We start from the raw sequence: 23936 nt of genomic DNA, 5'->3' as shown, positions 1-23936 counted from the left end.
CTATAAATATATGTTATATAAAAACCACATGTATCGTTTTTTATGACCTGTACAACTATTTTTCGAAGGTTTTATATGTTTCACAATAATATTGCGATCTTTATAAAATTCCTGCTTCTATTTCCCTTAGCTTCTTCCTCTGATAGAACTCGTATTGGTGCTAAATGATGTTTTATGACAGCCGCCAAATAGCTGATTTAGTCCATTATTTAGAAATCATAAGATTTCTTCCAAAATTTCAAAAAATGGGGACTCAGTTATTCAATAGCATCCCCATAAAAGTATAAAAAGTACAAAGGTATCGATCGGTGTTTCTGACAGACATATGCATTAAGCCTTGACATATCGTAAGTAGAATATACTAATCCTGACCCTATATCGATGGTTAGTAGAAATATTAAGGATTAATCTACACAGGATTCACCTCTCGGATTATATTACCAAATTATATACACCATTCGGTTCAAATGAAATTTACAAATTTTCACAACGCATACACTTTCTTCGGAGCCACCAAATGGAGTGGGTTATCTTCTTCCTTTATCAGGGTTTGATTAGCTTCATATGAAATTTCAAAATATAGACAATTTATGGGAAGATACCAGAAGGAGTGGACCGACGGATCAAATCTAATGATGGAACGAACAAATGTTCGACTATATGACACCCTACACCACTTTGGATATTTTTGAAGAGTAACTATAAAAAATTTTGCCACAATATATATTCGTGCTCCAAGTAAATATCGGTTATACACCTCAACTGCCTTTAGACTAAATCTGTTTCACACGAATTTGAATCCAGGCGTCTGTCTGTTTTGTAAAATTGTTCTATATTTGCATTAAGTTGGAACTATATACTAGCTTCTTCTGGTAGATAAAAACAAAATGCAAAACAAGTGAAAAAAGTGTTAAGGTCGGCTGTGCCAAACTTTGGATACCCTCCACCATAGGAATATTGACAGATTCTTGAAATGAAAATGTAGGGAACATACCAAAAAGTGGACCTATAAAGACAATTCTACCCATCGATTGTTGCAAACCATAATGTAGTTCAAATACAAATTTCAGCAATTTTAATGGGGTTTCTCCTAAAAACTCAAAACCCAAAAATGTGGACCTATATTAAAATGCCAAACGCTATTATTAAAACACCAAATATTTCACCATACCCTGCTTTCATAAGCATGATTTATAGCTCCCATACATAGTTTTGTCCGATTTTATGTAAATGATCCACCAATTACCCAAAGTTAGACCGATTGCCACAAAATATAAATATAGCCTTACGTTTGAAGTTTTGTTGGAATCGGTTGAGATTTACATATAGCTCCCATATATAGTTTCGTCCGAAACTATATGTTAGTATAGCCTAACTCGTGAAATCGGTTAATTTTTGGATATAGCGCCGATTTTAAGAAAACGGTGCATGTTTGTTAGATTTACATGAAATTTGTAGTAGTCCGATTGATATTTGCTTGAAATCGATTTACATAATTTTGTACGATTGTAACAGACGAATGACATGTTTATGGATTGAGTTGATTCATATTTAGATGTTAAGGGTCCTGCGTCGACTGTTAGGATGCATCTGTTTAATATAACCATAGTGGTGAAGCATATCATATAGTCGGCCCTGCCCGACTTTACTACATTCCTTATTGGTTTAGTTTGGTATCTCAATATCTCCCTTCACGCTAAATAGTAATTCGGTAGGTTGTTTTATATAGGCCTAACTGCGGGCCGATATAGTTCATTCTCGAGGCTGGCCTTGATTGCAAAAGATAGCTAAATCTACTAAATCCTAAGACGAATTCTATATTATGTTGGGTATAAACTGACAATTTCGAGAACAGGAGACAACCCCAAAACCCGGAACAAATCAGTAAACTAATTCAATATAAAAATGAGGTTATAAGAGGACTATCTCCATAAAGGAGCAAATATAAATAATTTTTTGTTGGGAGTTTTGTTACCAAATACGAACAAATAAAGATCGGTCAATATTTAGTGGATCAAATGGACCCTGACTTTTGTGTGAAAAATTACCCCTGAAGAATGTAGACCCAAGAAGTTGACAGTATATCCAAGAGGAGTGGTTGACCTTTAAATTAATACCAATTAGATTGTCGTATGTACTCGGATGTGGGAATTACACTTAAATATTTACAGGTGCCAACGTATTCAGATATTTTTTAGTAATCCATTACCACACTAGAGGGCAGAAATATAGCGCTGGTCGTTTTGAAATTTTCCATTAGGATTCAGGTATGGCATTGCTCTGCTCACTGGTTTTTAAATATTAGTTTGCAATTTTAAAGGTTCATAATGCCTCCCTCATAGAAGTCCTGCTCTCTGTTTGCAAAAAAACTCTAGTAGTCGATTTTCACAATCCTCCCTAGATACCAATTTTTTAGCATTAAAAAAATTTGCAACGCAAGAAAAAAATGATAATTGCTTGGTGCCAATTCCGGACTGTAATGCGGATGCATTAAAACTTCCCAATCAAGCTCCCAAAGTTTCTGGCGCGCCACTGTAGGTGTTCGTGGCCTAGAGTTGTCCTGGTGGACACCTTTTCTGTTGGACAATTCTGGCCATTTCCGGTCAATTGTAAATGGTTTTAAATAGTTTTATGGTCGATGGTTAGCACCTGAGCTATGTTACCACTGCGATGTCGGAGGAATGATCGAAGTTGACCGGCATATTCGATAATTTTCCGATTTTATCGACGACCGGCCTACCTGTGCGAGGTGCATCTTTAATATCAAAAATTCCTGAACGGAATCTACGAAACGAAAATTTCATATAATTGGCTGTTACAGTATCGGAACCACAAAGAAAAACTGTAAAATGAACCGAGTTTTCTCTTTGTTCACTTTCATTTTTAACAGCCTGTAACTCACAACTGAATGCACCGAACAAAAAACAGCAAAATATTTTTTACTGCGAAATGTCACCCTTTAAATGAAATTGTTTGATCGATACTTTACGAGTAATGTATCTAAATCCAGCCCAAAAAAATAGATTTATTTTCCCCCAACCTAATATTTGTTACAGTTTGTACTTTTTTCTCTTATTTGGAATTAATACAATCATCCTTCAGGATCGATAAAAATAACCATGGCGGGAACGCTAATAAATTCACTGTTTGGTAGTTTGTAAATATTTTCTACAAATGTTGAATATTTAATCATGTTTAATTCTACTCACTTCAATCTAGAGCAAAGTAATTTGGTCAAGGGCTTATACCCATTACCTGTTTCATCAGTATCTTGTCATACTCATATTAATTCACATGAAAAAAAATCAACCATTGAGAAAATATGTTTTCATGTTGCAAAAATTGTCTTAAAATTGTTCACATATTACTCACTTTCTGTTATGTTGAAATCTCCAACGTTTATCAATGAAATTTCTTGAAGTTTTTACTCTGGCTATTCGGTGATTAATTTGATTTAATCACTTTCGTTTTCTCCCACAACAAACTAAACGATACAAAACGGAAACGGATTCTTATGAAGTTTTCACAGTTTTTTTTCTAGATGTCTTGTTGTTGTTATTGTTGGTTAAATCGTTTGCTATAAATATCAATTTTATAAGTGAGTGACTGGAATGAGTGTCTTATTTTGTTAATACCTTAAACACCTCAAAAAGAAGTCTGTGATTTTTGAAAAATAAAATCAGCAGCAGCTACAACAATAAGAACAACAAAACAGTAACGCAAATTTAACAACATACAACAGCCATAATAATCAGAAAAACATGAAGACGACAACAAAGCATACCGCTCCAACAGACAATGGTCTGACGAACAGACAGACATACAAACAAACAGATTTTTTTATTGTTTCGATCATCGTTTTCAGCGGATTAAATATGAAACAAATCATTCTTCTTCTTCTGCATTATTTTCTTCTTGGATGCTGTGTTCGTTGTTGTTGGCTGGTTGGTTGTCTGGTTAAGGTTCGCGGCTGTTATACCACCTCAAAAACAGCAGCAACAACAAGAACACCACCACAATGCGTGGTATGGTAGTGGGGTCTCGGATGGAATATGATCCATTTTTAAATTGTTGATTCACCATTCAACCATCCAAAGACGACCACCACCACGCCGCCGTCGTTGCCGCATCATCACCATCTTCGTCACCAGTGCTAACTACTCGTGATACTGGCTGGGGTACACCACCGCCATTGCCAGCGGCATCCAAAAAGCTAAGCTTTATTTGCGGGTAGTCCGATTTGTATGGCCCCTGTCGGTATTCTGTCCGTCCATTGTGTCTTGTCTGTCAGTCTTTCATAATTGTTGTCTTTTCCCATGGTAACAAGATTTGAAATTAGTTTAACAACAGCAACAATAACAACAACGAGAACAGCAACTTAAGCTTCTCATCATCATCATCATTGCCAGCAGCCGCACCATCCAAGCGCCTCTTCAGCAGCACACACAGAAATCAAAACGTATCAAGAAACAAATATTGAATTATACACTCATATACGTATGAATTATTATTTTGATTCAGAAATTTTATTTTTGGTTTATGCCATCATTTTTTTGAATTTTGGACTTGTATGGTAAGCGATGAAATTTTCATATAAGGAAATTTCATTTCGACTATGAATGAATCAGCTGCACTCTCCTCTGTCAATGTGTCATACTAATGTTTTTGAAGAAGTTGTTGTTGTTGTTGAGGAAATAAAGTAACTGAACAAGAATTTGTAATTGCTTAACCTTCATAAGAAATGAGTATTGATCACTGGGACTAGGTGGTCTAGTTTACGGAGTTTGATTCATTATTTTTTGAAGCGGATGTTACTCAGTATTGGCGTATTGCAATATCTTGTTCAGTTTTTGATCTATACAAATATATTAAAAATTAGCAAAACCGTGTATATTAATAAACCAGCTGTCCATCCAACCTTCCTGTCAGACATAGATGCACAGAACTACCTGTCCAAAAAATACTAATCTCTTTGATAAGCATATTATAAACATAGAGTTATACTAAAAATGTTGTGTGAAATAAGGGTTAACCCACCAAGACCCTGGAATGCCACTTCGTTATGTTAAACCAGTGAGCGGAGCAGTATTGTCGGACGGGGCCGACCATATGATACCCTACACAACTTCCGCGAAAATCTAACTTTCGCGATAGTTTTACCCTCTTGACCGACTAGAGGTCAACAAATATTACTAATATTCACTACAGCACTTCTAATTACTTGTTCAGATTCCTTTCAGCGTTGTGATGTTCGGCTTTTAATGTGGCCTATAGATCGACTAGAAAAAAACACAAAAAAACAAGTTTTCGGTCCATTTTATCCCAATATTGTTATCTGATTATCACCAAAAATTATAGGCCCTATCCCCTTCTCCATGTAAAAATTCGAGATGTTTGGGCAATAGTTGCGGAATATGGCAACATTTCGCGATAGTTGCACCCTCTTGACCGATTAGAGGCCAACAAATATTACTAATATTCAGTACAACCCTTCTAATTAATTTTCCAGATCCCCTTCACCGTGGGTTGTGTTGTGATATTCGGCTTATAATTGTGGTCTTCAGATCGGCTCAAAAAAAAAAAATAAATAAATAAATAAATCAATAAAAAATAAACACAAAAAAATTAAGTATTCGGTCAACTACATCCCAAAATTAGTATCTGATCATCACCGAACATTATAGGCGTTGTCCTTGATCATACCTTGATCCTCATGGAAAATTTCGAAGTGATCAGCGCTATATTTTTGCCCTCTAATGTGGTAATGGGTTACTAAATAATATCAGAATACGTAAGGACCTGTAAATATTTAAGTGTAACTCCCACATCTGAGTACATACGACCATATAAATGGTATCAATTTAAAGGTCAACCACTCCTCTTGGATATGCTATCAACTTCTCGGGTCTTTGTTCTTCAGGGGTAAATATATATGCTATAGAATACAAATTTTGACATTTTTCACACAAAAGTCAGGGTCCATTTGACCCGCTAAATATTGACCGATCTTTATCAAAACATGCATACTTATTCTCTGGCCCGATCCCCAGCCTCTGGAGCGACCAGAAAAACCGACAAAAATAAAGTTTTTGGTCCATTTCATCCCCTAAATATTAGCCGATCTTTTCGAAAAACAATAGGGGTCTTCATTGGCCAGAACCCATCCTACATTCAAAATTTCGTGAAGATTGGACCATAACTGTAGCCTGTATCGTGTTTACATATTATAATGGACAGACGGACGGACGGACACACATGTCTAGATCGACTCAGCTAGTCGAGATATGACGATTGGTATACTTAAAGGTGGGTCTAGGACCAATATTTCGCGGCGTTACAAACTTTTGGGGCTGCACAAAGCTATAATACCCTGACAACATAGTTGTGTAGGGTATAAATATTGTTACATTGCTTGGAAAATGTGCAAAGGAACATACAAATTCCTATAAAAGATGGTCCTATAAAAGGGGCTAAACTCAAACATAGAATTGTGTGGCCCCAAAAGTTTGTAACGTCACGGTTCTAGACCCATCTTTTAGTATACCGATCACATCTCGACTGATTCGATCTACACACGTATGTCCGTCTGTCCATTATAATTTATAAACACGATACAGTTCACAGTTATGGACAATTGTAACGCAATACACCTATTGTTTTAGGTAATTATCGATTAATATTTAGAGAAAGGAATGGACCAAAATCATTATTTGTGTCTGTTGTTCTGGCTGAAAATCACGAAATGTTACACTGTTAAAGAGATCTGATCAAGGAATTAGCATGACTGTTTTGATGAAGATCGCACAATATTTAGCGGACAATATTCAGGGTATTATGTATTTGTGCATATGTTTATAACATAAATTGTAAACAAAGTACAGGTCGCATTTAATGTATTTGGTCCAAGGACGAACCCTACTGAAATTTGTGAAATTCGGTTCGATTTAGATATAGCTCCCATATACATTTTCGTCCGATTTAATTTAAATGGTTCACCAAAGGTAGGTAAAGATTACTGAATGAAGTCTAGAATGATGTGCGCTAAGTTTTGTAAAAAAGCGGTTCAGATTTATATATTTTCGTCCGATTTTATGTAAATGGTGCACCACAGTCCCTATATATCATTCGATTTGCACGAAATTTGGCATGGCGTACGGAATTGGGTCTAAAGAGAGATGTGTGTTAAGATTTAGATATAGCTCCCATATATATTTTCGTCCGATTTTATGTAAAAGGTGCACCAAATTCCCTATATATCTTTCGATTTGCACGAAATGTGGCAAATTTGGCGAAATTTGGCGTACTGAATTAAGTCTAAAGAGATGTGTGTTAAGTTTCGAGAAAATCGGATCAGATTTAGATATAGCTTCTATATATATTACGTCCGATTTTATGTAAATTGTGTACTATAGACCCTGTATATCTTTCGATTTGGACGAAATATGACACAGAGTACTGAATTAAGTCTAAAATAATGTGTGTTAAGTTTCATGAAAATCGGTCCAGATTTAGATATAGCTCACATATATATTTTCGTCCGATTTTATGTAACATGTGCATTAAAGAGCTCAAGTTTGGCCGATTGACACATAATTTTGTACAATGTACTGAAGTTAGTATAACCTTACGTGTGTCAAGTTGTCGCTAAATCGGTTCAGATTACATATAGCTCCTATATATGTATATTTTAAGTAAATTGTGCACTAAAGACCTATAGCTACGCCAATTGACACAACGTACCGAAATTAATATAAATTAATCTCTGGCAAGTTTCCTTGAAATCGGTTTAGATTTAGATATGTATAGATTCCATATAAAATTTGGACCTATTCATGTTAATTGTACACAAAATAATCAATATGATGATTGATCGGCCAAGCACGTCTTTACTGCTTTCCTCACTGGTTTTTAATATGGACGTATGACGTATAATAGGTTAATCTACTGATGCAGATGTTGACATATTTCAAATAGTCGTACATGGAAATATATTATTATAACGACAGAAGAGAATGTAAGTATCTAGAAATTTTTCCGGACTCGGAATTTTTTTCCGGATTTATCTTCGGTCTAATATATTTTAGGTCACGAAATATTCTATCTAGGGCATTCTTGATATTTTCCAAAAGAAGTATGTGGGAGAAAAATCTCCTTCCAGTTAGATTTCTAGATCTGATCGAAATATATACAGTCGATTTATGCATGCCAGTCTGAATAAATGGTGTACTGAACACCGAATGTTTTTTTGATTCCCACAAACCGAATGGTGCCTACAATAACCGATGTAAAATTTTGTTATATCGATTCAGATTAGATTAAATTTTGCACATAGTGTCGAGTTATATATATAATGAAACCTGTTACGTTTTGTTATAACCAGTTCAGATTAAATATAACTCCGATAGACGTTTCTCTGATTGGGACTACATTTTCAACAATGTACCAAATTGAACATAAAATTAATGTTGTTGAAATTCTTATAGATTAGACCACATATTTAATTTCGTCCGTTTTCAAGTCAATGGTAAATTCGTGTAGGGTATTGTCTTGTAAGCCCATCGAAGTTTTCGAATCGAATATTTATACCCTACATAACTATGTTGTCAGGGTATTATAGCTTTGTGCAGCCCCAAGAGTTTGTAACGCCGCGAAATATTGGTCCTAGACCCACCTTTAAGTATACCGATCGTCATATCTCGACTAGCTGAGTCGATCTAGACATGTGTGTCCGTAATTAGAGGGGCTGTACTGATTATTAGTAACATTTGCTGAGGTCTAGCCAGTCAAAGTCAAAGTATGTAAATATCGCGAAATATTGCCCAATCTCAGAATATAAAACCACAGAAAGTTAGATTTTCATGGAAGATGTGTAGGGTATCCTATGGTCGGCCCGTCCGACTATACTGCTCCGCTCACTGGTTTCAATCTGGTTTGGTATCTACATATCCCATTTCCAATAACACCAATATATAATCTCTAGTTTAAATATTGCTAGCAACCGGATGGGCAAATTCACACAATTCAACAGATATATAGTTTAAATGTCAATTATTTTAGTTATAACTATTATGTAGTAAATCCTAAGTAATAAAATGAAAACATATCCACAGCTGCTAGAAACATACCAGTGACCACCAACACTTTCTATTACAAATATTAATTGAAAAATTATTTTCTAGAAGAGGGTCGTTTATTGTCAAACAAAAAGAGTCGGTCTACGTTTGATCTTCATTCAATCTCTTGTCAAAAATTGAGACAATACTTGAATGAAACAAAAAGGAAATCATTGCTCATGGTTGCTGGTGTGAGAACGTGTGTGAATGAACGAACGTTCGAATGAGTGAATGTGTTGTGTTTTCAGTAAACATTGCCACCAAATAATTGGGTAGAATCCTATCAATAGTAAGAGGCCAAAATGAAAAGAAGTGGGAAAATAAAAAAACAAATGTCAAAGAAATTCTTTTGATTGAGTTATGGCAGGATCATTGAGAGAAAATGACACAGGACAAAATAAAATAAAAATGTGAAAACTATAGTCCCAAAAAAGGATACTTGAAAAAAGTAAGCCGCTCAAATTCAATGAAATTTCACAAAATGAACAACAACTTCTATTACAAAATAAATTACTTCCGGAAATCGAAGTAATATTGAGTGATGTGGGGTCCAATATCTCTATGTCACGATCATCTTTGTTTTCGATTCGAAGCAAATAATTGGCGGTGCAAATAAAAGTAAAAAATTCTTAGTACCACTTGAATGGCCATAACATATTTCATTCATCCAGTCGATTTGTTGCTACCTTCTTTGTGGACCTCTTTATTTGTTATACATCTCTACCATTTAGATATTCTCACATTTCATTAGGTTATTTAACATGTATTGGCGTAACGAATTCCCGATTTCATGGTCAATTGGAAATGATACTCATCGTCAGTTTCCCCTTTTTGAAGCCTATCGTGCTGTGGTGTTAAGCAACTGTTAAATATCGAATCCTTGATCCTGTCAAAATGTTTATACATCGCTTAAGTAGATGTTGCAAACAAAATGAGTGGGATATGGAGTAGGTATGTGTGGGTGTCTATTTAACGCTTATTAAGTTGTTAAGAGATAATACCAAACAGAGATTGCTACATGAGAATTGTGTTACTTTAATTTTCTTTGGCAGAATATTATTATGTTTGGATGGTGAAGATTTGTGAATCATCGAAGATGAAATGTTATTCGGGTTTCTTTAATGAACGTGATTTAGTGGATATGATTTAAATGATGTTTAGTATTGAATGACATAGCATGTATACTTTGTTATCTATTTCAATTAAATTGATTTATTTTTGATTTTTTCTACACATTCAACTCCGAAATGTATTCGAAAAAATAGTATCAGTCAGAGAGATATGGTCTCTTTCTTTTATGATCATTTACATGAAATTGGATGAAAATATAATTATGAACCATATCTAAACTTGAACCGATTTCAACAAAACCCACCACATGCTATGCAAGTCTTAAGGCGGTAGCCCCTGCTATATGTTGTGCCAATTGTACGGGATAATTGCCTTAAATTGACATAATTGAATTGATTTGCTGGAATATCAAGTAAAAACGAATACTTGTCATAACTAAAATAGGTCCGAACATTTATATGAAGCCAGGTGAATTGTCTGACAGGAAATTTGACACAGCAAACTAAATTGAGTCTAGAATGGTGTGTGTTCAGTATTCTGAAAATCGGTTCAGAATTAGATATATGGTTCCCTATATAATTTCGTCCGATTTAATGCAAATAGTACACAGCTTACTGAATTGAGCCTAGAATGATGTGTGTTATGTTCCGTTGAAATCGTTTCAGATTTAGGTATAGCTCCTATATATATTTTCGTCCGATTTAAAGTAAATGGTGTACCAAGGCCCTATATATATTTCGATTTGCACGAAATTTGGCACAGCGTACTGAATTAAGCCTAAAATGATGTGTGTTAAAAATCGGTTCAGATTTAGACAGATCCCGTATATATTTTCTTCCGATTTTGTGTATATGGTGTATCAAAGTCCCTATATATTTTCGGATTTTCGATTAGTATGTTTGTACTCTTTTTTTTGAAATTGTTGAAGATGCAGACGTAACTGCGATATATATTTCGAACGGGTGTCTGATTGAGATTAAATTTTAAAAAGTGCGGCATACCGAATAGCGTATATCAAATGTGCTAGAATTCGATTTACATAAATTCGTTCAATGCGAATGAAAATAAAATTTGGCATGTGTATGGATTGGTGTTAGTCGGTTCACTTGTATATAGAGGTCACCTATTTAAATTCGTTCAATTTCCATCGAAGGAATATATACATGAAATTGTTAGGATACATATATATATATAGTGGTGAAGGGTATCATATAGTCGGCATTCCGACTTTACTACTTTCCTTACCGGTTTTTAAAATAAAATTGCAACTTAAAAACTTTGCGATATAACTTATTTTCGCTATAACGAATGGGTCTGACAATATATAATTCGTTATACTGGGCGTTGACTGTATATGGTGAAAATAGTCAAATAAATGGCGTTTCCAACATTTTATACAGGTACATGACGTTTTCGACTTTTGGAAGTCGAAAATCTAACAATTCGTCACAGGGACCATCTCTGTTCGTAGACATATGTCCGGGATTTAACACCAATTACAACCTTGTGGATCATCGTTAACCAAGTCAAAGAGCTTTTGAGTGATGTCCATCATGTGGCGTTGTATTTGTTCAAAATTTAAACAAAAAATCGAAGATGACTCCAAATTGGCTGATATTACCAACATATGTAATAGACGAAAATCGAACATAGGTAACTCACAAAACTGAGACAATATCGCTTTTGATTAGGTCTGTATATTAGTATTGGCTTATTCCCAATCGGATGTTCGATTTAGATTTGTTTGGCGGTGCGTTCAAATCAATTTTGCACTTATTGTGTGGGTGTTTTTAATATATGAAGACATTTCACAATGTTGCGATTTATTTTTATTTATTTATCTACATTTGTTTTGCAATCACTTATTTTAATTATCTTTAATAACAAACAAATCGTAATAAACGTGTTGTACGTAAAAGAACAACGGTAACCGTATATGGATACTATATTGCTTTAATAAATTTATGGAGAACACAAATTCAAAATAATAAGAAAAGGCTTCGACAATTTAATGATATTGTGTAATAATATTTTTTTTTAAAACAATATATTTGACAGTTTTTGTAAATATTTGGTTATTGTGCAGGATATAACAGACTGCGATTAAATATTATTGTAAGACAGTTGCCTGATTTTGGCTTGATCAAAAAAGGTGTCTTCAAAGGCGTCTTCAAAGCCTAGCTTGTTTTATGCTTCTAACTTCAACCTCATTCAATCCACAAGCCTAAGGAGCCACTTAAATGCTACTACAAAAATATTTTTTATTATAATATTCATAAAAAATGTTTACATTTCTCTATCAATGTCAAAATAATCGCAAAAAATATATAAATAAATAAAACAAATGACCAGCCCCACAACAAGTTCATTGCACTTCTGATAACTGCAAATTGTCAGCGCATTGGTTTAGAAGTAAATATTTTATAAGAATCTTATAATGAAAATAATCACATACGGCGGCCAGTTTGCCAAATATGAGACCCTCATAGCAGAGAGAGACGTGTTCATAACCGTTGTAAAATGCAAACAACCAGCCAGCCTGGCAACTCACAAATCTGCCATCTAGGCAGACTACACATTAATATCGAACGAGCACAGTCAGCTACATCTAACCAAACCACCAGCCAACCAACCGCTCGACCGACCGACCAGCCAACTGAACCAATAAAACAGGTGTTTATTGCAACGATATATCGACAGCAATTACAAAAACCAAAGCAAAACATAGCAATGAAAATCTAAACAAACAACAAACCTTTTTGTTGCTTTACAGAAGCAGACCGGCAGGCTACTACGACTACTTATAAGTCGGGACAGACATACAGCCAACTATATGAAATGAATGTACTCTGCCTAGCAGACCCCAATGGTTATGATATATGTCTGTATGGTGGTTGGGCGGTTGTTGAGATCATGTCGTGCATGAGGAAAAATGTCAATCATGCAAAAATTACGATTATTAATTTTCATTATTATTATGGCCACAACAACAGCGGCAGCAACAATCACAAGGCGAAAATAGCAAAGAAATATTACGGCGGTGGAATAAAGGAAACAAACTGAACAAAAAACGAATGAACAGAAGTAAATATAACTCCACAGCAAAAAATGCCACGAATGGTTCAATATGTATATAACACGTAGTAAATATTACCGAGATGTTCAACCTTTGTGTCCCTTTAAGACAATTGAATTATTTCCCCCTTTTTCATTATAGGAAACGCTTTAAATATTTCCCATTCCTGATACCATGTAAAAATGTTCGAACATCTCATATTATGAGCAGCAACTGAAAAAAAATATATATGTGTAAAAAACTCAATACTTATGATTTGTTTTGCCACTTCTAGTGTTGAAGAAAAGTAGAAAAAAAACACAAATGACTGTAAAATGAACTACAGCCATAACATTCAACACTAAATATGATTATTAATCATTGCAATTGCCCTCTTTTTTCTTGCATCCTAAGAAGTGGGCTAAATATTAGTTCTACTGCCACAACCATTCATTATTTTCAGACTCTAGAACTAGGGTATTATATAACAAAAAGAAAAAAAAAAAGAAACACACACACACACATCTGGTAGGTACAATATGTAAATAGTTTGCGAAGCATCCTCCAAATAAGTTTTTGCATTCAGCATCAATGTCGGGATTGCTGAAGTGTTGTATTTACCCAGACGCAATAAAAAGGTTTACTATGTCGCCTAAACTAGGGTTGGCTTGAGAGTATTATAGCACATTAACATATAACCATCAAAAGTAAAGAAATAGTAGCAACAATTGTAAAACTCATTGTAAACTGAGAAAGAAAAACAAATGAATTAAGCGCCTCAAATTTCACATACAAATGCGCTATGCACAACATGTGCCGACATCAAAACATTGGGCTAGTTATTGCAAATCAACAGTATGGGCTGGAATTTATTAAAGAGGCTAGTTATATTAATTAAGGGATATTGAAATATTTTAATCGGAAAATATTTTTATAGAAAATAGGTATCAATCAACATTATTATTTCTATAAAATTATATACACAGAAAAACTACCCTTGTGTCCCGTCTGAGGTAATATCCCTATAGAAATGATATCTGTATTGTTTTTATAATCTCCACCCTAATATTGAGTGTGCATTCAGTTTTGCAACTCATCGAACCTTAATAAGAATAAAATTCTATGTCGATTTAACCAAATTTGCAATAAAGTTCAATGTTTATAAATACACACTCACAGAACCCGCTAAAGTTTGTTTAAATTCCTTGCCTATTTTTACAACCTTAGTATCTGTAATTTGGTATTAAATTAAAACCAATTGCTTTGTCCTCATTAATTGACAACCTTTATGAAAAAACACTACACAATCAATTATCCATATTCTTAAAAGCAACTCCACAGACATATTCTTTTTAATTCAGTTTTAAACAACGAAAATCTAAATTCCTGCGGTTCTACATTCTGAGCCTGGGCAATATTTCTAGATATTTGCATCCCCTTGACCGGTTATAGGTCAAGAGCTCCACTTTCTAACTCTGGCATATTTTCCAAATCTTATTTTTCCGAGGTGAATAATTACGCCATAAAATAAAAATTTGGTCATTGGCTGATTTGACCTTCGAAATATTGACCAATTATCTCCTAAACAGAGGCTTTAAGTATTCGGTCAGATCCCTTTCACCGTGTAAAATATCTGATGTTCTGCATATAATAATGACCTCAAGATGTTTTGCATATAATAATGGCCTCAAGATGTTCTGCATATAATAATGTCGTCTAGAGCGACTAGAAAATTTGACAATTAAACGGCATATTCATTAGAACTTTTTACCGGGTTAAACGACATGTACACTATAACTTTTTTCAGGGTTAGTCTACTTTATGAAGATTCATTTGACATATATGCAAAGGAATTGACAATTGAATTGAAACTGTAAACGTACTATAATAGTTTTCGGTTCATCAGCACCCTCTGGAGGGTTATAGTAATACAAAACAATATCATAACTCATTTAAATATTTACGTATAACCCCACATACATACAACAATATAATTGGTATTAATTTAAATTTTAGTCTCTTGGATATGATATCAACCTTTGCGTCTATGTCCTTTAGGACAGAATACAAATTTTGTAATTTTTCACACACAAATCATGGCCCGTTTTACCCGCTAAATACTGGTCTATCTTTATCGGAACGGGCGTGCTTATTATTTGGCCCGATTCCCTTCTGCACGTGAAAATTCGCGATGTTCGGGCCATAATTGGTCCATTTAATCTCCTACAGATTACCTTATATTTTCCAAAAACAATAGGCCAGAATCGTTGCTACATGCAAAATTTCGTGAAGATTGGTCAATAACTGTGGCCTGTATCGTTTTAACAAATTATAATGGACAGACGGACACACATGTCTACATCGACTCAACTAGTCCAGATATGACGATCGGTATACTTAAAGGTGGTTCTAGGACCAATATTTCGCGGCGTTACAAACTCTTGGGGCTACACAAATCTATAATACCCTGACAACATAGTTGAGTAGAGTATAAGAACTATAGAATTTGATTGAGATCTGGAGTATCCAAACAGTGTTCATTGGTTGGTAAATACGGGTGGGTCCTTCAAAATACTTAAAATCCGGCGGAATAAGGAGGTATGTCAAAAAAAAAAGAAATTAGGTATTTACCTATTTTAGAAATCGAAATCCCTCTTCAGAGGGACGGAAGACATATTATATATAAAGAAATCATTCGATCCCACTGAAGTCTCAAAAATACCCACTAATAGCTGCGGCAGATGGCTGTACTGATAGATTTCTCGTAAAATATCGATCAAACAATTTCAGATTTATGCTCGTTAGAAGGGTGACATTTCGCAGTAATACAAATAGTTTGCTGTTTTTTGTTTGGTGCATTCAGTTGTGAGTTACAGGGTGTTGAAAATGGAAGTGAACAAAGAGAAAATTCGGTACATTTTACGGTTTTTCTTTGACAAAGGCGGAAATGGAAGGCAGGCGGCTAGAATTGTGAATGGTATTAATGGTTCCGATACTGTAACAGTCAATTGGGTGCAATTTTGGTTTCCTAGATACCGTTCAGGAATTTTGGTTGTTTCAAAAGCACCTGGCACTGGTAGGCCGGCCGTTGAACATGTCGATAAAATCGGAGAGCTAAAAATTGGCCAACAGGAGAGGTGTCGTGTTCCACCAGGACAACGCTAGGTCACATACATCTACAGTGACTCGCCAGAAACTTCAGGAGCTTGGTTGGGAAGAATTAATGTATCCGCCATAGAGTCCGGACTTGGCACCAATCGAATATCTCATTTTTCTTGCATAACAATTTCTTTAATGATAAAAAAATTGGTAACTAGGGAGGATTGTGAAAATCAACTACTAGAGTTTTTTTTTGCAAATAGAGAGCAGGACTTCTTTGAGAGAGGCATTAAGAAATTACCTTTAAATTGGCAACAAAACGTTGCATAGTTGGCCCAAATCGGACATTCCGAAGCATGTTAAATAAAGTCATATATTTCATATAAAAATAATGCATTTTTTCCCCAAACTAATATAATAGGGTTGCCAAGGAAAATGCTCGCAAAGGGCTTTCATTCCCATAAGATGTTTTCACCCATGTTTTCAAAACATATTTTGCATTCACAAAGGAAGAAGACGACAAGTGCACCTGTATCAATATTATTTTCTATGAAGTTTTTAATTTCTCCTAAACTCCGAAATAGTGAATTTCGGGCAGTACCGTTAACATAGTTAACGATATCGGTATATAAGAGCTATAATACCAAGATGTGGACCAATATTGATATTTCACTGACATTTCTAATAATTGTATAAAGGTTTACGCTGCCTTTACACCAAAGCTATTTTTAAAAGTGAAGATAATGTTCATATATGAAAATCCTGCTCAATTTTTCCACCAATATTTACCATTACAGATTCCTGGTGAAAAAAAGACTCCATCGCCAAATATATATTCCCTAGAATAAGTCTTCCCTAGTGTGTCGTTCTTAAATTTAATAGTCTACCCTCCATACCTATTTTCAAATGCTGTCCTAATAGCATTACTTGTATGTGAGAGAAAACCAATTGAAATAACAAATAATTTCTATGAATCTATTTTGAAGTGAACAGCTTCTCATTTGGAAGCTTAAAATTCTCTAGGGAATTTAATTGTGTCAGCGAACTCCATCATAAAGATTTTGCAAAAAGCTTTGTCTCAGCCTTATGATGTGGTTGATAAAGTGTTGAGGTTGCATATCATTTGATGCGATGGATCCCAAGACCATCTATGTGTGAGTTTATTTCGAGTTGTTTTATAGTTGTTCATTTTTTTATTTCATTTGTTTAGTCTGGCTTTTCCATGGTTTATATTTCTGCAATTACCTTGTCTAGAATGCAATGGGAACAAGTTAGGGCTCTGATACCAAAAGTAAAACATAGAAACTATTGATCTACTTTTTTCACATATGCAGTATATGGAAGAGGTTTTAGTGATTTCAACATGTCATGCACAAGTTCAAAGTCTCCAGCCATAAACTTCTTATACCCCTTAAATCGATGATTCATATCATAATATCAACATTAAATCAACCAAAAATTTCCTTCATACTCCTACAATTATTTAATTGTCCCATTTCATCTGCGTCATTGATTGCATAAATCAACAGCATTGTTCCCATGCCAAAGTTGGCGTTTGCTAATTTGATTAATTTAACATCGACAATATATAGTCCCGATTAATATATATATTTCCTCAATGAATTATCCTGTTTGACGTTTGATTTGATATCATTAAATTTGACATTAACAGTTTCCGGTGATTATAATTCATACTACCGTACATTTATTTGACATTTGTACTAGCAACTGGCGGACAGACAACTGATAACAAATCCACTTATCGCACAATCGAAATTCAAGTGATGGCATTTTGTTTGCCTAACAACGAATTGTAGTAGCAGTAGTCCTCGACATACGCCCTCAATCGCTTCCGATTATTTCGTAAGCACTCACTGCACTTGAATAGATTACACAAATAATCAATGAATGAACGCACGAACAAAGTGTGGCTAATTGAAATAATTATGTTTGGTTAATTTTTTTTATTTTATTTTATGATATGTTACCTGCAATAAGGTGACATATCTTGTGGGTGGTATACTGATTTGATGTTTGGGTGTAGTGGGAACAAAGTGTGAAATATACAACACCGGTGGTTATCAGCTGATTGATTTTGGTTTGGGTTCAATAAAATCAAAATACTGAGGGAAATAAGATTTTAGCTGGCAATCGTATCGAATTTAGATTAAGCGACTACGTCACCGGATGTATGTGCTTCAATTTTAATTAGCTTGACGTAAGATACAAAGATTTAATTGGGGAAATTCGAAATTGCCGGATGTTCATGGTCTACGATAGAAGTTATCAATAATGGGAAAGAAAGATTTAAAAGGGCAAATTTAGCACTTGTAAAACATTTTTGATTTTAATATATAATATCGGATAGCGAACTGCAAGAATATAACGTCCCTTTAATTCTTATCCCATGTTATTTTGATACATTCAAAACAAACATTAAAAATATGTTTGAAAAACATTAAAAAACCAGTGAGCGGAGCAGTATAGTCGGACGGGGCCGACCATATGATACCCTACACAACTTCCACGAAAATCTAACTTTCTGTGGTTATATATTCTGAGCTTGGAAAATATTTCGCTATATTTACACCCTCTTGATCAACTAGAGGTCAACAAATATTACTAATATTCAGTAAATTCCTTCTAATTACTTGTCCAGATTCCCTTCACGGTGGGTTGTGTTATGATGTTCGACTTTCAATTGTGGACTATATATGGACTAGAAAAAACACAAAAAATTAAGTTTTCCGTCCACCTCATCCCAATATTATTATCTGATCATCACCGAAAATTATAGGCGTTATCCCTGACCATTCCTGGATCCTCATGGAAATTTTCAAAGCGATCCGCGCTGTATTTCCGCCTCCAGTGTGGTAATGTGTTACGAACTAATATCTGAGTACGTAAGCACCTGTAAATATTTAAATGTAACTCCCGCATCCGAGTACATACGACAATATAATTGGTATCAATTTAAAGGTCAACCACTCCTCTTGGATATACTATGAACTTCTCGGGTCCATGTCCTTCAGGATTAAATATAAACCCCATAGAATACAAATTTTGTAATTTTTCACACAAAAGTCAGGGTCCATTTGACACCCGAAATATTGATCGATCTTTATCAAAACAGGCATGCTTATTCTTTGGCCCAATCCCCTTCTCCATGTAGAAATTCGCGGTGTTTGGGTCATAATAGCGGCCTCTAGAGCGACCAGAAAATCAGACAAAAATTTAGTTTTTGGTCCATTTCATGCAAAATTTCGTGAAGATTGGTCCATAACGGCGGCCTGTATCGGACGGAGGACACACATGTCTAGATCGACTCAGCTAGTCGAGATATGACGATCGGTATACTTAAAGGTGGGTCTACGACCAATATTTCGCGGCGTTACAAACTCATAAGGGCTACACAAAGGATTTATTATACCCTGACAACATAGTTGTGTAGGGTATAATAAATCCATGACCTAAAAAAGCAATAACAAATCTAAAAATATTAACAATATACAAAGATCCACGCACTTTAAAAAGTCCATGCATTTTAAAAAGAATTTTACACAGAAGTCCTCGCTCTTTAAAAAGATTTTTAATAAAAGGCCATGTCTTTTGATTTTTACCAGAATCCGTGCCTTTTAAAATGTGTTTTTTATAAAAATTCACACCTTTTGAAAACTGTTTTTTTATCCAAGCCTTTTAGAAAAATACAAGCTTTTTGAGAAAAGGTTTTTAAACCCTACGTTGTCAAGGAATTGTAGCATTGTACAGCCCCAGGAATTTGTAACGCCGCGAAATATTGTTCCTAGACCCTGTACTGAATATTGGGAATATTCGGAAAATATGTCAGTGAAAGGAAGAGGTGTTGTTGATCTCTAATCAGTCAGAGGTTACAAATATCACTAAATATTGCCCAGGCTCGAAATAAACATACGCCTAAAGTTATAGTCCGTGGTAGTTGTATAGGGTATCGTATGTTCGGCCCCCTCCGACTATTCTGCTCCGCTCGCTGTTTTTTATATCCATGCCTTTTAATTGTAAGTAAGTATAAATCCACGCATTTTAAATGATTTTTAATACAACACCAGCTTTTGAAATATTTTAAAAATAATCCTCGCTTTTTAAATGCTTTAATGAAAATTCGAGCCTTTTAATTTTGTTAATAAAAATCCATGCTTTTTAAATGTTAATACCCTTCACCTATGTTTTGTGCCTATGTTTGTAACAGGCACAAAGAATCGGGATTGGCCCATGGTTCCTTCTGAGAATATGCATAGAATCACGTTCTGAGTCGATTTACGCATGTCTGTCCGTCCATGTATACGGTCGCATTTATGATCGGATTTGAATCAAATTTGACACAGTTCACTTATTTGGCCCAAGAACGAACCCTATTGAAATCGGTTTGTTGAAATCAGTTCAGATTTTGATATTGGTCTTATATAAATTTTCATTTGATTTTATGTAAATGGTGCACCGAGGGGCCTTTGTTTGTTCGATTTACAACAAAATTGGCAGAGGTTATTAAATTAAATATATAGAGTGATAGCTATATAGCACATTTAATTTGGACCAATTCCATCTCAATGGTCCTCCAAAAGATTTTATGTCTGTTCTATCTACAGGATATTGTATATATTAACATCTCTTGTATGTACCCAAAGTGGTGAAGGGTATCATATAGTCGGCCCCGTCCGACTTTTGAACTTTCCTTACTGGTTCTACTTATATGACATTTTCGTCGTTTGTACCGACGAAGCGAACTAGTTAGTTAGATCCCATTTGATCCTTATTATCTTATCATATGTTTGTGACATAAAGAAACTCAAAGTACGCCTGAAATGCATTAAGTCTATCCTTAGGGTCTACTAAAACAACACATTTCCAAATTGCGTATGGAACACTTAAGCAAAAAGTGATCTAACCATAAAATGAGATAGATTTACAGAAAATTTTATAGCCCTGTACAAAATATATTTAGATAAGTTCTACTCTGATTACTAAAAACTATACACATAGGTCAATTTTAAAAATAAAGATACCAGGGGGAATTTTTATTTCATAAAATGGATCATAAATTGAAATAACGATATGAATTACATTTCTTTTAGATATTTCATATCACTACTGTCCCTAACAATGTTTATTATATGTTACGTAGTTTAAAGTTATATGGAGCAATGTCGATCGTTAACCGCGATCATATTTAAAATTAGATTATGATGATAGTGAGGAAAACGGTAGTGAGCTTTTGCAAAACTATGCAACCAAACGGAAATGAGAAAGACATAACTAATGCACGATGACGTTGCGACGTTCGATGAGCACGATGATACAAACATATTTTCTTCGAAATGTTTGAAATCCTCAAAGTTTATTTTTATCTGTTTCGTGAGTGTGAGTTTTTTGTTTTGTTATTTAAATATTGTTTATGTTAAACAAAATGCCGATTGAAAATAAACACTAACAGGCGTACGATAGATGATGACGTATATAGTATATGTTTGCAGTGATGACGTCGATATTGGGATCAAAATCAATAAGGGAGTGTTTGTGCGAGGACGTGTGCACGTTTGTTTATCGCAAAATTAAGGGGAATATTGTCTAGAGGAAATGATTAAGGTGAATGTTTCATTGGAAGACATTTGTTAGGGAATGGTCGATCAATTTGTTGCACTACATCACTTGTCATGGATTCCCTTCATGTATAAAAAATTTAAATAAGTTAGCTGATGTATATTTAAAAAAAAACATTAGGGTTGCATTCTTATAAAGGATGATAATCATATTTTTAAGAATTCACAATTATGGCCCAAACTTTGTCTCTAAACAGGTGTACTTAAATATTTGTTTTAATTATATACCTACATCTTATTATATACCTACATCTTATCTTATTATTAGGTTTAGTCGTCGAATGTATCAAAGGCAGATCAATTACACTGTGCAACAAAACCAAGGTCATGGTTAGGGGTTTGAAAATTCCTATTGGGATGAAAGGCCTTGGTGAGTATATAAAAACTCCAGAAGGAAACCAGTGAGCGGAGCAGTATAGTCGGACGGGGTCGACCATAGACCAACTAGAGGTCAACAAATATTATTAATATTCAGTACAGCCCTTCTAATTACTTTTTTAGATTTCCTTCACCGTGCGTTGTGTTGCGATGCTCGGCTTTTAATTGTGGCCTATATATCGATTCGAAAAAAAAAACATAAAAAATAAAGTTTTCGGTCCGCATCATCCCAATATTAGTATCTAATAATCACCGAACATTATAGGCGTTGTCCTTGATCATACCTTGATCCTCATGGAAAATTTCAATGCGATCAGTGGTATATTTCCGCCCTCTAATATGTTAATGGGTTACTAAATAATATCTGAATACATAAGTACCTGTAAATATTTAAGTGTAAGTCCCATATCCGAGTACATACGACATTATAGTTGGTATCAGTTTAAAAGTCAACCACTCCTCTTGGATATACTATCAACTTTTTGGTTCTATGTCCTTCAAGAGTAAATATATACGGCATAGGATACAACTTTTATCATGTTTCACACAAAAGTCACGGTCCATGTGACCCGCTAAATATTGACCGATCTTTATCAAAACAGGTATGCTTATTCTTTGGACCGATCCCCTTCTCCATGTAAAAATTCCTCATGTTTGAGCCATACTTGAGGCCTCTAGAGCGACCAAAATATAACCCGATCTTTATCAAAAACAATAGGGGCCTTCATTGGCCAGAACCCATTATACATGCGAAATTTCGTGAAGATTGGTCCATAACTGTGGGCTGTATCGTGTTTACAAATTATAATGGATAGACGGACGGACGGACACACATGTTTAGATCGACGCAGCTAGTCGAGATATGACGATCGGTATACTTAAAGGTGGGTCTAGGACCAATATTTCGCGACGTTACAAACTTTTGGGACTACACAAAGCTATAATACCCTGACAACACAGTTGTTATACCCTTCACAACTGTGTTGTGAAGGTCGAAGTTCGGAGTGATATAATTGAAAAATACCATTAAATCGTTAAAGAAAATCGATTTCTCGTCAATGAGGAGTCCATTTAAAATCTTATGAGAAATATTTTTGTAGAATATTGCGAGCGACTAGAAAATCAAACAAAAAGTTTACGGTCCTTTTCATCTCCTTAATATCATCTGATCAACATCGAAAATTATAGGCGTCGTTCTGAAGCCCATGCAAAATTTCCTAGTTATCAGAACTACATTCCCGCCATCCAGTGCATTAATGGATATTCTATCAACTTCTCGGGTCTATGTCCTTCAGGAATAAAAATATACCCCACAAAATACAAAATTAATATTTTTCCACACAAAATTCTGGTTCCTTTAGACCAGCTAAATATTGACCGATCAAAACTGTCATGATTAATTGGCCAAATCCCATTCTCCATGTAAAATTTCGTGACGTGATAAATGCGACTTATGGAGCGACAAGAAGAACTGACAAAAATAATGTTTTTGGACCTTTCCCTTAATATTAACGGATCATTTCCAAAAACAATAGGGCCGTCCTACATTCGAAATTTCATAAAGACTGGTCTATAACTGTGGTATGC

This window comes from Musca vetustissima, unplaced genomic scaffold (genome assembly GCF_032173495.1).
Source record: "Musca vetustissima isolate MV318-11 ecotype Yass unplaced genomic scaffold, APGP_CSIRO_Mvet_v1 utg10909, whole genome shotgun sequence".
NCBI lineage: Eukaryota > Metazoa > Arthropoda > Insecta > Diptera > Muscidae > Musca > Musca vetustissima.
This window is presented reverse-complemented; position numbering follows the sequence as displayed.